The sequence below is a fragment of the Xyrauchen texanus genome, chromosome 4 (genome assembly GCF_025860055.1).
Source record: "Xyrauchen texanus isolate HMW12.3.18 chromosome 4, RBS_HiC_50CHRs, whole genome shotgun sequence".
Lineage (NCBI taxonomy): Eukaryota > Metazoa > Chordata > Actinopteri > Cypriniformes > Catostomidae > Xyrauchen > Xyrauchen texanus.
This window is the reverse complement of record NC_068279.1, coordinates 22,872,340-22,888,543: the sequence shown is the minus strand read 5'-3', so window position 1 is coordinate 22,888,543 and position 16,204 is coordinate 22,872,340.

Genomic DNA, 16,204 nt, shown 5'->3' with positions numbered 1-16,204 from the left:
TCCACAATATGTTACATGCCAAAAAAGCATGTTTTTATTATTATTATTATTATTATTGTTGTTGTTGTTGTTATTAAATAACATTTAATCAGATGTCATTATAATACTGAAATGCTAACTATATCTAGATGTGTAGGTAACACACACACACACTCACACACACAAATCTATGTAGATATACATAAATACACAGAAACAAATGCATCTTGTGAAAGCTAATTTCATTAAAGAACACAAATGATGGTCTGTGGTTATCATAGTCCCATAACAAACAAAATGTTTGACAGTTTCTAGCTGCCACGGTGTACAGTAGCCTACACTCAGGCACGTGCTGAGGGGTTGGCTCTAGGAGCTTGAGCCCCTGCCCTTTTTTGATGTGGCTTTATGATGGGGCAGTGGTCCAAGTTGTGTAAATGCCAGCCAAAATGAAAGCTTGCTCAGCCAAATGAGATTACTTTTTAAGCTTAATAATAGTATGTAGGGGTGTAAAAACGTGTCAACATAAAGCTGAAACTTTTATGCATTGATTACAGAATTTAATAATCAATTAATGACTATAAAATACCCAATGTGTTGGAGAGGCGGTCTCAGATAACATCATAAATACAAAAATATTTTGAATATTCTTACAGTTGTGCATTTTTTGTTCAACACAATGCATTGCACATTTATTTAAAAGTTTTTGAACCAGTGAATGTATCCTAAACCCAAGGTATATTTTATTTAATTTTCTTTCCTGTATAGTGCAATATCCCAACATTTATATTTTCGTTTTGGAAAATAATTATGAATAAAAATAATTTTATCAAAATGTATGACTAATTAGGCTATTAAGCATAAAATGGTGATACAGTAACAGGCCCCTACCTACTCCATTGATAAAAGTCGCATTCATTTGTTTAGGGCACCTATTATGCCCCTTTTCACAAGATGTAATTTCAATCTTTGGTGTCCCCAGAATGTGTCTGTGAAGTTTCAGCTCAAAATACCCTACAGATCATTTATTATACCATGTTGAAAATGCAAATTTTTTGGTGGGAATAAAAACGAGCTGTTTTTGTGTGTCTTTAAATGCAAATGCCTTGGATAACTAGACATCATAAGCAATATGATTGAAGCGAAAATAGTGGTGTTCTGCCCTATATGTTTGAACCGGAGTCAGACACTGATGATGGAGAGACTTCGTCAGAAGTAACAACTTTGAGAATGAACCAGGAAGTTTCCGAATGGTTATTTGATACATTTATTTATTTGAGTTTTTCAGCAGTTTTTCAACGATGGATGAGCAACACACACACACTGTGAACTGGTTTGATTGGAGCGATGGAGGAGTCAGGAGACAACGAGGCAGATTCAAGGTCAGTCCTTTTATTAGTTGTGTTTTTTACACAGAATCGACGGTCACCGTCGATAACAATTCAATATTTGTTAAAGAGATATATATGTGAGCACTCTTGGGACGCACTCTCTCGTCTGTCGTGCTTTCTGGAAACTCTCTCTCTCGCTCTCGACACTTGGCGTTCCTTAAATGTCTCTCTCCGTATCACTATAATAAGACACAGGTGTTAGAGGTAATTAGAAACCATGTGACAAGCCTTACTGCTCTCTCTCTCTCTCCCACAGACCGACACATGACCACGCCCCCCATGCCACACAAACAAATACTGTTACAACATTCGCTATGTGCTATAAAGAAACAACGCACACAAACAAACTGGTCCGTCGGCAGTGTCCATCAACATTTGTGAATGGCTTGTTCTGAGACAGTGCTTATGTTTAGTGGGGATAAAAAAAGGACTGGGTGGATTTTTATCTTTATAGGGTCATTGTGTACACACACTGCCAACACACATTTATATTCAAACACTATGTAAAATAGAATTTTGCATTTAAGCATTTAAACGTAACACAGGAATTGAAAATGAAAATTATTATTGAATAAAGAAATCATGGTCGTGCTCACGCACCCCACAAACCCCACCCCGTTGACAGACTATTTTGAAGCAACTGCCCCTCTAAAAAAATTAGAGCCCCTGCCCCTCAAAATCTGTACTCGTCGCTGCTTACACTACTAAGAGAATCATGGTTATTATGGTAACTTGATGTTAAATATGTATTTAAAGGAATAGGTTTGTTATTGTTCCCCTTCTGTCACTCACTCAACGTTGTGTCGAATGAAGTGACACAAGGGGTCTTTCTTGGACGCCGAATCGTACCTCTGAACCTGAGAAAAGGCCAATGTCAAGTTAGCAAGCCCGGTCCCGGACATACGGGTATAAAGGGAAGCGGGGCTTCATTCGACACAACGTCTTGTTCCCTCCCTTGGGGAACGGAGGTTATGACAGTAACCATGACGTTCTTTTTATTAATAGAAATGGGTAATAATTTCAACTTTAAAGAGATGGACCAATGAAGCAGAGTGGGAACTAAGTAAGTAAATCAACCTGAATGTGTTATACTGCAGATTTGAAAGGCACAATCTCACACCCCACACCCACTTCACTTCACACAAACACCAACACCTCCTGCAACCTCCTGCTACTCAACCTGCACTTAAGATCTGTTAAGATGATGTGAGCCGGGTCTTTCAAAAACAAAAAATGAGGAAAGCTTCAGGCCCAGATGGAGTCTCATCCGCATGTCTTTGATCCTGTGCTAACCAGCTGGCCCCCATTTTCTGGAGCAGGGGGAAGTCCCATGCTGAATCATGGTATGGTAACTTGATGTTAAATATGTATTTAAATGAATAGGTTAATTATTGTTCTTTTTATTAATAGAAATGGGTAATAATTTCAACATTAAAGAGATGGACCAATGAAGCAGAGTGGGAACTAAGTAAAAGTAAATCAGAGTGGAGTGTTTTTGAGGCTTCAGCCACCAATCTGGATGAGCTCACAGATACTGTTAGATCATATATCAGTTTCTGTGAGGATATGTGCATTCCAACTAGGACTTATTTAAAGTTCAACAAAAACAAACCATGATTTACAGCAGAGCTCAGGCAGTTTTGTCAGGCTAAAGAGGATGCTTACAGGGGTGGGGATAAAGTCTTGTAAAATCAGGTCAGGAACACACTGAATAAGTAAATCAGAGTGGCTAAAAGAAGATACTCTGAGACGCTGAAAAACAAGTTTTCAGCTAATGACCCTGCATCAGTGTGGAGTAGCATGAAACAACTCAAAAATTACAGGATTCTTACCCCCAAACCTGTGGTGGGCCAACAACTTGCTGACAGCCTGAATGTGTTCTACTGCAGATTTGAAAGGCACAATCCTCACACCCCACACCCACTCTGACCTTCACTTCACACAAGCACCAACACCTCCTGCAACCCTCCTCCTGTCGCCTCCTCTTACTCAACCTGCACTTCAAGTCAAGTAAAGTGGTTTTTATTGTCGTTTCAACCATATACAGTTAGTACAGTACACAGCGAAATGAGACAACGTTCCTCCAGGACCATGGTGCTACATAAAACAACATAGGACAAACCCAGAACCACATGAGACTACACAGACTAAATAACATACCTATATAAAGTGCACGTGCAAACGTGTGCAAAAAGTATGGGACAGTACAATAAATAAAAAAAATTAACAGGACAATAGGCACAGTGAGAGACAGTGCAGCACCGACAAGTACACAGTAGTGCAAAAAGATGACAGTTTCTAAAAATGCCAAATGTAAACATAACATACTATGAGGTAGTGTTCTATGCACATAGCAGTTATTGAGGTAGCAGCCAGTTATAAACTGACAAAATTAAAGTGCAACTCAGGACATGTGTGTGTGTGTGTGTGTGTGTGTGTATCAAACCAGTCTCTGAATATTGAGGAGTCTGATGGCTTGGGGGAAGAAGCTGTTACACAGTCTGGCCGTGACGGCAAGAGGGTGAAGAGATTGTATGAGGGGTATGTGCGGTCGTCCACAATGCTAGTTGCTTTGCGGATGCAGTGTTTTTTGTAAATGTCTTTGATGGAGGTAAGAGAGACCCCGATGATCTTCTCAGCTGTCCTCACTATCCTCTGCAGGGCTTTGTGGTCCGAAATGGTGCAAGTCCCAAACCAGGTTTGCTCAGGATGCTCTCAATAGTCCCTCTATAGAATGTAGTGAGGATGGGGGGTGGGAGATGTGCTTTCCTCAGCCTTCGAAGAAAGTAGAGACGCTGCTGGGCTTTCTTGGTAATAGAGCTGGTGTTGAGGGACCAGGTGAGGTTCTCCGCCAGGTGAACACCAAGGAATTTGGTGCTCTTGACGATCTCCACATAGGACCCGTCAATGTTCAGCGGAGAGTTGTCACTCTGTGCTCTCCTAAAGTCAACAACCATCTCTTTTGTTTTGTCGACATTCAGAGACAGGTTGTTGTCTGGTCCAGCAGCCTTCCGTGGGTTGACTCTAAGTAGAGTTTTCCTCACATCAGCCGTATTAAGACAGAGCACCTGATCATTGGGGGGAGGGGTGGTCTTCCTCGCCACCATGTCGTTCTGTACTTCAAACCGAGTGTAGAAGTCGTTCAGCGCATCTGGAAGGGAGGCATCTTTGTCACAGGCAACTGATGTTGTCCTGTAGTTGGTGATGGCCTGCATGCCCTGCCACATGCGCCACGTGTCACCGCTGTCCTGGAAGTGACTGTGGATTCTCTGGGCGTGTGCGCGCATTGCCTCTCTGATGGCCCAGGACAGTTTGGCCCTCGCTGTTCTTAGGGCTGCCTTGTCGCCTGCTCTGAAGGCGGAGTCTCTGGTCCTCAGCAGCGCGCACACCTCCGCAGTCATACGCGGCTTCTGGTTGGAGCGTGTGGTGATGGTCTTGGAGAAAGTGACATCATCAATGCACTTGCTGATGTGTATTCCTCCAAGTTGGTAGAGTCGCCATATGCTGCAGCCTCCCTGAATATTTGCCAGTCAAAACAGTCTTGAAGAGCAGAGATGGCTCCTGCTGGGCAGGTTTTCACCTGCTTCTGAAGCGGTTTTGTGTGTCTGATGAGCGGTCTGTATGCTGGAATTAACTCTTAAGATCTGTGAAGATGATATATATATTCCACTGTACATAACAGATAAAAGATTTGTATTAGATTTGTACTATGTATGTGTATGTGTGTATGTATGTATGTATGTGTGTGTCTGTGTGTGTATGTACGTATGTGTATAATATTTTATTATTATTATTATTATTATTATTATTATTATTATATATGTCTTTCTTCTGTTTTTGTATTGTGCACTGGAAGCTCCTGTCACCAAGACATATTCCTTGTATGTGTAAGCATACTTGGCAATAAAACTGATTCTGATTATAATTTACAAGTACTCTAAATTTATAAACAAATACATAAATTATATGTAAGAAACTGTTAAGCATTGTATAGCTATGAGTGTAGTAAAGTTCACGTTTACTTTCGTATTAAAGGGGTCATGGAATGAAAAATAAAATATGCCTTACTATTTAGACATATAAAGTTGAAGTCAGAAGTTTACATAAACCTTAACCAAATACATTTAAACTCAGTTTTTCATAATTCCTTGATATTAATTGTAGAAAACTAGCTCTGTCTTAGTTCAGATAGGATCATTACTTTATTTTAAGAATGTGAAATGTCACAATAATAGTAGAGAGAATTATCTATTTCAGCTTTTATTTCTTTCATCACATTCCCAGTGGGTCCGAAGTTTACATGCACTTTGTTAGTATTTGGTAGCATTGCCTTTAACTTGGGTCAAATATTTTGGGTAGCCTTCCACAAGCTTCTCACAATAAGTTGCTGTAATTTTGGCCCATTCCTCCTGACAGAACTGGTGTAATTGAATTTGTAGGCCTCCTTGCTCGCACATGCTTTTTCGGTTCTGCCCACAGATTTTCTATCAGATCAAGGTCAGGGCTTTGTGATGGCCACTCCAATACCTTGACTTTGTTGTCCTTAAGCCATTTTGGAGGTGTCCTTGAGGTCATTGTCCATTTGGAAGACCCATTAGCTGCAATATATCCACATAATTTTCCTTCCTCATGATGCCATCTATTTTGTGAAGAGCACCAGTCCCTCCTGCAGCAAAGCACCCCACAACATGATGCTGCCACCCCTTTTTATGGCGGTTTTGGAGCAGTGGATTCTTCCTTGCTGAGCAGCCTTTCAGGTTATGTCGATCTAAGGCTTGTTTTACTGCAGATATAGATACTTGTCTACCTTTTTCCTCCAGGATCTTCACAAGGCCCTTTGCTGTTGTTCAGGGGTTGATTTGCACTTTTCTACTTCTTGAGCGGTATGATGGCTGCATGGTCCCATGGTGTTTATACTTGCATACTAGACTTGATAAAATTACATGACCTTCGGTGTTCATTGGACAGCCAGATTTCTGTGAAACTTGCTAAATAAATATTAGCTAGCAATACTATGTACATTTTTATCTAAATAGCATTAACTTTTAGGGCCAATTCCTTCTCTTTTGGATGATAGTCAAATCTTTTTAGTATTTTTAGCTAGTATTATTCTGGATAAATTTACGTGACCATCATCAGCGAGCCAGTTATGGCAGTTTCTGTGAAATTTGCAAAATAAACATTAGCTAGCAATACTATGTTACATTTGAGCTAATTATCAATAAATGTTTTGGCAAATGTTGTCACTTGGGAAAAATCCACCGTAAGTAATTTGAGGCATAGAGCAAATTACTTAAGTATTATTCTGGAAAATAATGGAAACTGACCTACTAGTTAGATAAGTTATCTAGCTTGTTGATTTCCCCATGTAATAAAAAAATGATAGATATCTTTCTATAATTTCGCAGATAGCCTTACCCACACAGATATGAGTTTAGGCTGTGTATGGCTTCCTGTTCACAAGGAAAGTGTGAGAGGGCTGTCTGCAGTTGGACATTCAGGTTAGACTATTCAGTGTACAGATTTGTGAAGAACACACTGCTGTCTACCAATTGTTGTACTTTTTTCTGTTGTAGAGATGAATAAAGACTATGGCTCCCAGCTCAGCACCCTCAAGAGGAGGAGGCAACTGACTGCTGATGAGCTTAGGTTCATAGCAGAGAAGGACGTGGCTCATGAGGGCATGAGCAAACAGGAGGAAGGTCTGCTGGACCAGGAACTACTGCAAGAAGGCCTGGACCACGAGGAGATGGAGGATGAGATGGAACCTGATCCCCAGCCAAGACCATCAACTGGGTATGTATGAATGCGTATGTATTGTTTGTTTCTATTTCTCAAATGATTGATATTAACAGTAACACTAACACTGTTACTCTTGTTATTTTGGGTATGGCTAGCTTCCCTGACTCCATATCTTATCCCTCATACTCTGACATCGATTCACAGGCACCAAAACCTCTCCCATTTAAGCCTAGACATCCATTCGGTATTAATTTAGGTAGCGTGCATCAGGCCGTGTGGTCTACCTCCAATATGATGCTGTGAGAAATTTACTTTTTCATGCTGTTTTTACTCAGGCTGTAGTTGCTGAGATATGCAGCTTTACAAACCATGAGGGGTGGGAGCTCATCCTAAACTGTCCATCATATTCCAGCTACAAAGGAGCTTAGATGGAGGTGCCCGATGAATTTTAAAAATGTCTTGGGTTGCTCATTTACAAGGGGTTATCAATTATCCCTGATTCCCATCATCATTGGGGAACCAAGTCACTTCAGGGCTCATGGGCGAGGGGATATATGTCACGTGACCACTACAAGGCTCTTTTAGCAGCTCTACATGTTGTAGACCCTACCAAAGAGAATAGTCAGGATTGCCTTAGGAAGTTAAGTTATCTTATGGACCACCTCAAACAAAAATGCCAGCAGCTCTTTCAGCCTAACCAAAATCTTGTAATAGATGAACGTATGCTCAAGTCTAAAGCTCGGTCAGGAAAGGGCAAGGCTACTCATGGGGTTTTAAATTATGGTTAATTGCAACATCAGACTCAGGGTATACTCTCAACTTTAATGTTTACACAGGTAGTCGTGATGGGCATGTCACTGACTTGTTCACCATCGTTACATCAGACATTCAAAAGCAGGGTCACAATGTTTTGGTTTCATAACTTATGGTTAAGTTGACCATAAAACATTGAGCATGATCTCTAACTCTGCAATAAACTGAATGGCATCTACGCTTACATTTTTTAAATTTGTTTCCCTGTCTCAACCTCGGGACTCCTAACCTGAGGTAACCAGAACCGGCTGAATCCAGCACCATTCCTGCTTAATGTTGGACTCCACTGCTACATGTCGCAGAATGATGATGACTAAATGCAGCCGGTGCAAGCCAAACATCACTTCAGTCTATTATGATGGACTTCAGAGGATGAAATGATGCCAACTCCAAACTGCATCACCTCAGTCTATTTATGGACTACGATCTTGAAATGAAATGCTTAGACTGACTATTGCCAACAAAAGCCTTCATCAGCCAATTAACAAGGACAATTGCATCTATGTGAACTTCTGCAATTAATCAAGATGGACTTCAAAAACTTTGGTCATTAATCTTACAGTTCAAACACAATCAATGTTTAATCAATGACCCTTATCACTTAGTTTAATAATTTTAAACCATGATTTTACCTATACATAATTAATATTTACATTACATTCATAATGTTAGCCAGAGGGGAACTGGCCCCCACAGTGAGTCTGGTTTCTCCCAAGGTTATTTTTCTCCATTAATCTACATCTTATGGAGTTTTGAGTTCCTTGCCACAGTTGCTTACAGCTTGCTCACTGGGGTTATTAATACAATTATCATTTAATTATTTTTAAACACTATTAAAAATAGTATTTTATCTAAATTACACAATGATGATTAATTGACTTTATAGACATTATAGTTTTATCGTCTGTTAATGCTAATATTCTGTAAAGCTGCTTTGAAACGATGTGTGTTGTGAAAGGCGCTATACAAATAAAATTGACTTGACTTATGGTTAAGTTGTTAGAAATGGGAACTAATGCCTGTGGGACATGGAGGGTGAATCGTAAATTGTTTCCTGCTGAATTTAAAGACATCAAAAGATGGGAACACAAGATAGCTCGTGGTGAAATGAGGTGGTGTAGGATTGAGGGGAATATACTTGTAATTCAGTTGAAGAACACGCGTGCAGTTACATTACTCTCCAAATTCCACAATGTAAATGGCTCAACCGAAATTGCTAGGTTTGTAAAAAATATGGTGACAGGACAAAAGCAGTAGCCCTCCAGCCAAAAACATGGGCGGTGTTGATAGGTCAGACCAAATGATAAAATCTTACGACGTCCTACAAAAAACATTGCTGTCATAAATAATTTCATATTTTTTAAGGAATGGCAACACATTCATGTGGCACCAGGGGAAGAGTTTAGACAGGTGAATTTAACCCAGATAGATTTGTCAGTTGGGAGGTATCGATATTCACTCAAATTTCCCTTTGCATACACTAAAGCCTGTAGTCCCTCCTTCGTCATCACTCCACACAGTCCATGCCCCTACATTTGAAAAGTTCTCTAGAAAAGTAGGACTGAAAATAAAACTAAAGTAGTTTGTTGCGCACAGGAATGTAATGGCAAAAGACTTTGCTTAGTTTGGGATAGGAACTGATTTCAGTCCTGGCACTCAGCTGAGTGTTGTGCTGTGTTTACTGGTGTTGTTGTTCTCCTCCACCCCACTTTTCTCCCTCTCACAGGTATTGCAGTTGTTGAGTATTTCTGAATTTATATATACAGTATTCTGTTTCTGCACTCTTTATTAAAAATGTATGTACTGTAGATAGTTCGGAAGTTTAATTTTGTATGTTTCGCTGTGTAATTTGTGAGTAATTCTAATAAATGGGTGTTCATTTGAACACATAAAATGTATATATCAGTGTTTGCGCCTTCAATTTCAGATGCAATCTCAATGTATTATTACAGGTGCTCCAAAGGAGTATTTGAGGAGTGGTCATGTGAAATGTATTTTAACATTCTAAATGTTTATTTTATTCCGTTTCCCCACTATTCACTAGAATGGTCATAACTTTTAAACAATAGATTATATTTCTAATCTGTCTGCTATTCTACATTTCCCACAAAATTATGTATATTTCAAACACTCTAAATCCCTCTAGCTTGTAAATAAAATGGTTGAAAATGCAGTTGTCTGATGAAGTATGTTGGCCAGGTGGCCTTCCGCCCCATCTGCCAGCAGGTCATGGATCAGAGAGGGGACAAGTGGAGGGAAACAAAAAGGGGGGCCCATGCAAAGGTCTATGGTTGACCCTTAACGGGATCAAGAACAACAATTTACTTACTGACTTATATAAGCGAAAATAGAATGTATATCTATTTACATGATAAATACATTAATTGTTATGATTAAAACACATTTCAACTTGTCATCTGATTCTGACCCCCTGACGGGGGCTGTGGTACCCACATTCTCAATAAAAGAGCTATTTCCTTTGCCTCTGGGTCACCTGGCCCACAAATGCCGTTCTCACGGCAATGTGCTTTCAGATTATGACAGTCCCGGTACACCGGACGCGGTGATACCGCCTTCCGCCTGCCCACGACTGTCCCCCGGCCGGCCGGTTCAGACGAGTCCAGAGGACGCCGATGTCGGACCTCCTCCTCAGTCACGAACCCGCCCCCTGCCGGGCGCGCGGAGCAAGGTAAGTGCTATGAGTCTATTCTCAGCACCTCAGCCTCAGGCCGCAACAAAGCTGCCCGACGCTGCATTACCTGTCCCGCCCCGCTGCGAGGCCCCGCCGGGTACGTCCAAAATACTCGTCCCTTTGGTGCCCCTAGCGCAGAGCTGGGAAGCGTGGTTCTCGCTTCCCAACGCGTCACGCTGCCTGCACCGGACCATTCGACTCGGTTACGCAATTCAGTTTGACACAACGTGGAGAGAGCGACAGAAGGGGAACGTTTGGTTACGTATGTAACCTCCGTTCCCTGATGGAGGGAACGAGACATTGTGTCTCCCCTGCCACGTCGCTGAGCCAAGCCACTGTTGTGGCCGGACCATTTCCGGCTCCTCAGAAAAATCCTGAATGAACTCCCGTATTTGCGCCGCTTAAATACCCGTATGTCCGGGGGCGGGACATGCAAATACTGGCTGCCAACTCTCATTGGCCTTTTTTCATAGATCAGAGGTGGATATCGGCGCTCAAGAGAGACCCCTAGTGTCGCTTCTCCGACACAACTTGTCATTCCCTCCCTCGGGGAACGGAGGTTACATACGTAACCAAACGTTATGGTGCTGATGTGCTTGAGTAAACAGTTTTTAAATATTCAGATGCAATGTGTTGAAAATGCCTTGAATGTAAACCCTGAAATTTAGTTTTACAATTTTGCGGACAGCTTGTTTATTCTCTTCTGATTTAGTTTCAAATATGGCTGAATTTGAGGGGCTGCACTGTGTTAGCCAATCAGAACAGTGGGTGTGTATATTGAAATTTAAAGGAGAAGCTGAGGTCAAAACCAAGCATTTCAGTTAGGGGCCAGAGACAGGGTGGAAAATGATCATTTATTACTAAACTATGGCAAAAGTGGACATCAGGTAAGATAATAAAACTACAAAAAAAATTGCATTTCATGACCCCTTTAAAACATAAGAATGAATGGTTATTTGTTTTACTTGTACTGTGCTCTACAGTGTATAGTGAAATTGTTTTACATAGAAATATAAATGGAAATGATTTGATATCAAAAGAAAAAGGCACCACTTAAAGCAGTTAAAGGCTAAAAAATAAAATGTTACATAATTACGGGACAACTCAGTTAACTGGCCCTGCATCTGCGAAGATCATCAAAAACTAGCACGGTGCAGAGTGTATATTCACAAATGTAATTCTCTAAAGTTGTATTTAAATGCATAAATATTTTCACATTTAACAGCAAAGTAAATAGACCTGCACAGCGCAGATTTTGACAATGTAGACACTTAAAAATGTCTGCGCAACACTGAAACGGAAAATATGATTGGTTAGCAAATATCCATTAGTGTCTGAAAAAAACATTCAGATTGGTTTTTCGAATGAGTCGGACTGTCTATCTTTCCCATGCCTTTAGTTCAGTGCACCCACCTCCTGCTGCTCTGTGCACTTTTAGAGAGAATTAATAAAATCCATTGCGAGCAAAATGACAGTTCCTCATGACTGCCACTAGAGGTAGAAATACGACGGCATTACCTCAGTAGATAGAAAATGTATAGGTCAAAAGCCTATGTTCTGCCAGCCATACGTATCATTACTCATTTTAGGTGAGCATACGCAAAAAAAAATCCTTAGAAAGATAGGTGGGCATCTGGCGTATGCTTGCGTATGCGCTTGGGTACACTGCTGGGTGGGAATGCAAAACTGGAATGGCAGGTTGTCATGTTATATGAACATCCTTGTCTCATTGTGTTGCTGGGGATACATGAGACTCTTATCTTCTAAACTCAGTGCCCTCCATCATGAATAAGGGCCCTGAATAACATAAAGCTCAAGCACTTGTCTGATAAACTGAATATGTCTTTGCTGTGGTTGATAGTTTGTAAATCTAGCACACATTGACCCACAAAAGTACGCGTATATTGACAAATTATAATGAAGTGCACATATGATATATCCAAATAAACCTTTTCAATAATATAACCAGCCTTGAGAATAAAAAGATGATTATAAGGCAAATTAAAGAACATAGTTATATTTTAATTGTAAAACGCGTGCATTCAAAGGAGTAAGGAGTGACCAAAAACTTCTGAGGAAGACATGTCAGGCCCATGCATTTGTTAATAAAATCACGATTTGTTTTCTGTTCCAACAACAGGAAATAAACATCTAAACAGTTTAGTCTTACAAATATTAATTCCTCAGTAGGTGGCCTTTCAGATACACTATAACACAATACAATGTCCTTGGCTTTCCATTTTTGCACTGACTTCTTTGAAGCCAAAAATAAACCATCAGTCATTCAAATTCGGATAATTTGTTTCTTATTTGGTAGTAACCAATGGTTACAGTAGAGTACAAGAGCAGATTTTTTATATTTTGCAAACAATAAACCAAGCACTGCTCCTCAGAACATTGTTTTCAGACAATGTATTATTTTCTGACATTTTAATTCAGCTGAATAAAGTAATCGACTGTTTAGGCAAATACAGTAATTAATGGCAATGTTCGGAAAAGCATTTATTCAAATCAAATATTATTTTAGATTATTAACTAGAGACAATGACTGTAAGCAGTTCAGTGTGCTTAAGATCGCAATGTGGTAACATTAAAACAGGACTTTCAGTACATATAACTATGCAGCACATAGTATAGTACAGGCTGTGTTGCATAAATTTATATTTAAATAAAATTAGCATTTTTTTTTTAGTTGCCTTGGCCATAAGTGTATACACACTGTACACTCTGAACCTCAAATGATGCCTCTGGGGAGTTTCTATAGCATTAGTGCTGCTGTTTCTATAGAGCTGCTTTTGTTGTGCCAGTGAAGAGGGTTGGATTTTTTCCTCCAGCTGGGTTAGCTGGATCACCAGCATCATAGGGAAATGAAAACAGTGTCAGGTACTATCCACAAGCCTTGCCAAATGAACTGTATAGCCTGTGTGTCTAATACACAAAGACATACAGTACATAAAGACTGAGCAGTTGTTGTAGGTCTCCCTAGGTCAAATTATACATGTACATGATCAGAAGTGATTCTGTTTTGTTTCATTAAAGATTAATTTTAACTCAATAACTTTTTTGAAAGGTCCAAAGACATGCAAGTCTGTACAGAATATAAAGTCAGCACAGGATATAAAGTGTATAAATGTATATATTAAGGATTAGCATTAAACTATTCACTTACATCTCACAAATTGGGTCCTTTGGTCTAAAAACCTCTTTTTGACTAGGTTGTCTGACACTTGAGATTAAGATTGCGATCAGACATTTAAACTGTAAGAGGATGCATATAAGATCCAGAAGGACCAAATGTTCTGATAAACTTTGTTTTTTGACAAAAATTAATGAGATCTGGCATGTATTGTTCAAAGAGCTTTTGATCCTAAAACATCAATGAGAACAAACAAGACTTTAGGTGGCTGTTTGTAAAGAGCTTTGAAAATAAAACCTTGCTCATAATTAAGGCATTGTTGTCTTTTAAACCTTTTATTGTTGTTTGCTTGTTTGCAGTTTCAGTGTTTTTTTATTTAAATAAATTAGTTGAGGTCTAAAACGAATTGGAGAGATCAAAATAAATTAGCTGGATATGTCTATTAGAAGTATGTTAACAACATGCATAATGCAACGTTAATCCTGTAATGCCATAGACCCCCTGCTGTGGAAAGTCATCCTGCCCTCGTCATTAATCCTATTTCATTTTGTTCTTGCTCAGCCAACGTCTGCTACTATGCCATAGCATGAACTGAATCCCCCTCAGGATCTTTGACACCTGTGTTTCTTATAAAAAATTTATAGATGCCTCGCATCCCACTTGTCCTGAGGTATTCAGTGCTTAAGGACTGATGGCACAATATGGGCATGCTCATACAATTGGCTGCCTGCTTAAGTTCTTTTAGGCATTTGTGTGTGTAAGACTGTGTGTATGTGTTTGTGTTTGCTCATGCAAATTGACAAGTTTGGGTTGATTTAAATAGATATGCTAAAACAGGGACATACAAATTCATTTCAAAGCAATGGGCTACAATATTTATTTCTTCACACTCTCATTCCATTTTATTTTATGAATACCATTGCCATCAACACCTTTAAATCATTATTTGAATAGAACTGTATTGGTCATCAGGGGCCTGTTGCACCAGCTACACATAGGCTATGTTACAACTTAGCCTAGTTGTGGTGTAATTTGTTACGAATCAGACGAGGGCAGACGAGGGTTGAGGATCTACACGCAGTTTATTGAAAATTAACAAGGACAAACGACTGGTAAACACAGGAACAAACAAAACATCCACGATGGGAAACCAAAATATAAACAAGAGGAACATCCACGAAGGGTACGGGCAGGAACACGGGCAGGAACACGGGCAGGAACACGGGCAGGAACACGGGCAGGAACACGGGCAGGAACACGGGCAGGAACACGGGCAGGAACACGGGCAGGAACACGGGCAGGAACAGACATTACCTAACATTTAACAACCAACAAAGACTGAACAAACAACAGGGCTTAAATACACAGGGATAATGATTAACAGGTGAGAACAATCAAGCTGGCAGTGATGAGGGCAGGGAATTGTGTAGTCCGGGAGAAATGGCAAGGGAGAAACACAGGGCAGACAACAGGGAATCGTGACAGTAAATAGGCACTAAGTAACGATTTACGCAATACTAAATATTTGAGCGTTGCACCATTAAACGTAGGTAGAATGTAACCCTACGTATAAATTAAATAATTACTGAAGCCTCCGACCAGGAGTAACGGATGGAATAAAAAAGCAGACTGATATTTTATGATATCAATGAGCTCATGTTTTGCGTGACAGTCATCAATCATTTCGACATACATTATGATGTTGACATTTACACTTGTTTACATTTACGAGAGAGAAAACAAACATACTTTTAAGAGGCTCTTCAGCATGAAACAATTTCAGGATGCGTCGACCGGTGTCAAGTTTCAACACATTCATAATATATATAGGATATTAAATGAATAAAATGTGTGTGAGAGAGAGAGAGAGAGAGAGAGAGAGAGAGAGAGAGAGACTTACGTGAGACTTTACGCACAGCTGGTGCAACCCTACCCAGCAATTGAGCGCAACAGTCTGGTTCTGAAAATACTGTAAAATTCCACGTTTTTCCATAGACCAGTTTATTTTCAATGATAACTTATGAACATTTAAAGAGAGACCAACCTTTGTTGAAGCCATCAGTATGCATGATTTCAACTTAATTGAAAAAAAGTTTCATAGTGGAATTCCTGGTGAAGTCACCCGAGGCCAGACATGTGGTTATTTTAACGTGACGTCGCCTCGGCTCCCAAAGGGATTATGGGATCGTGAATTGTCCAGTCGATCTGCACTTCAGAATCTCACAGGAAATAGTCATCCGGGTAATTCCAGCTTACTGTTTTATAAATACTAAGAATTCTGACATACTACTCCATAGGCATAATATAAAGTAGGGAAGTATGGATATTCAGACGCAGTCTACTGGGTGACCATTGAATCAGTGTGAAAGAAGCTCTGGACAAAAATACATTTGGAAATAAAGAGATAAAGAAAACAGACAAAGTGCAGTTGAAAACACATCAGCCACAGCTTGA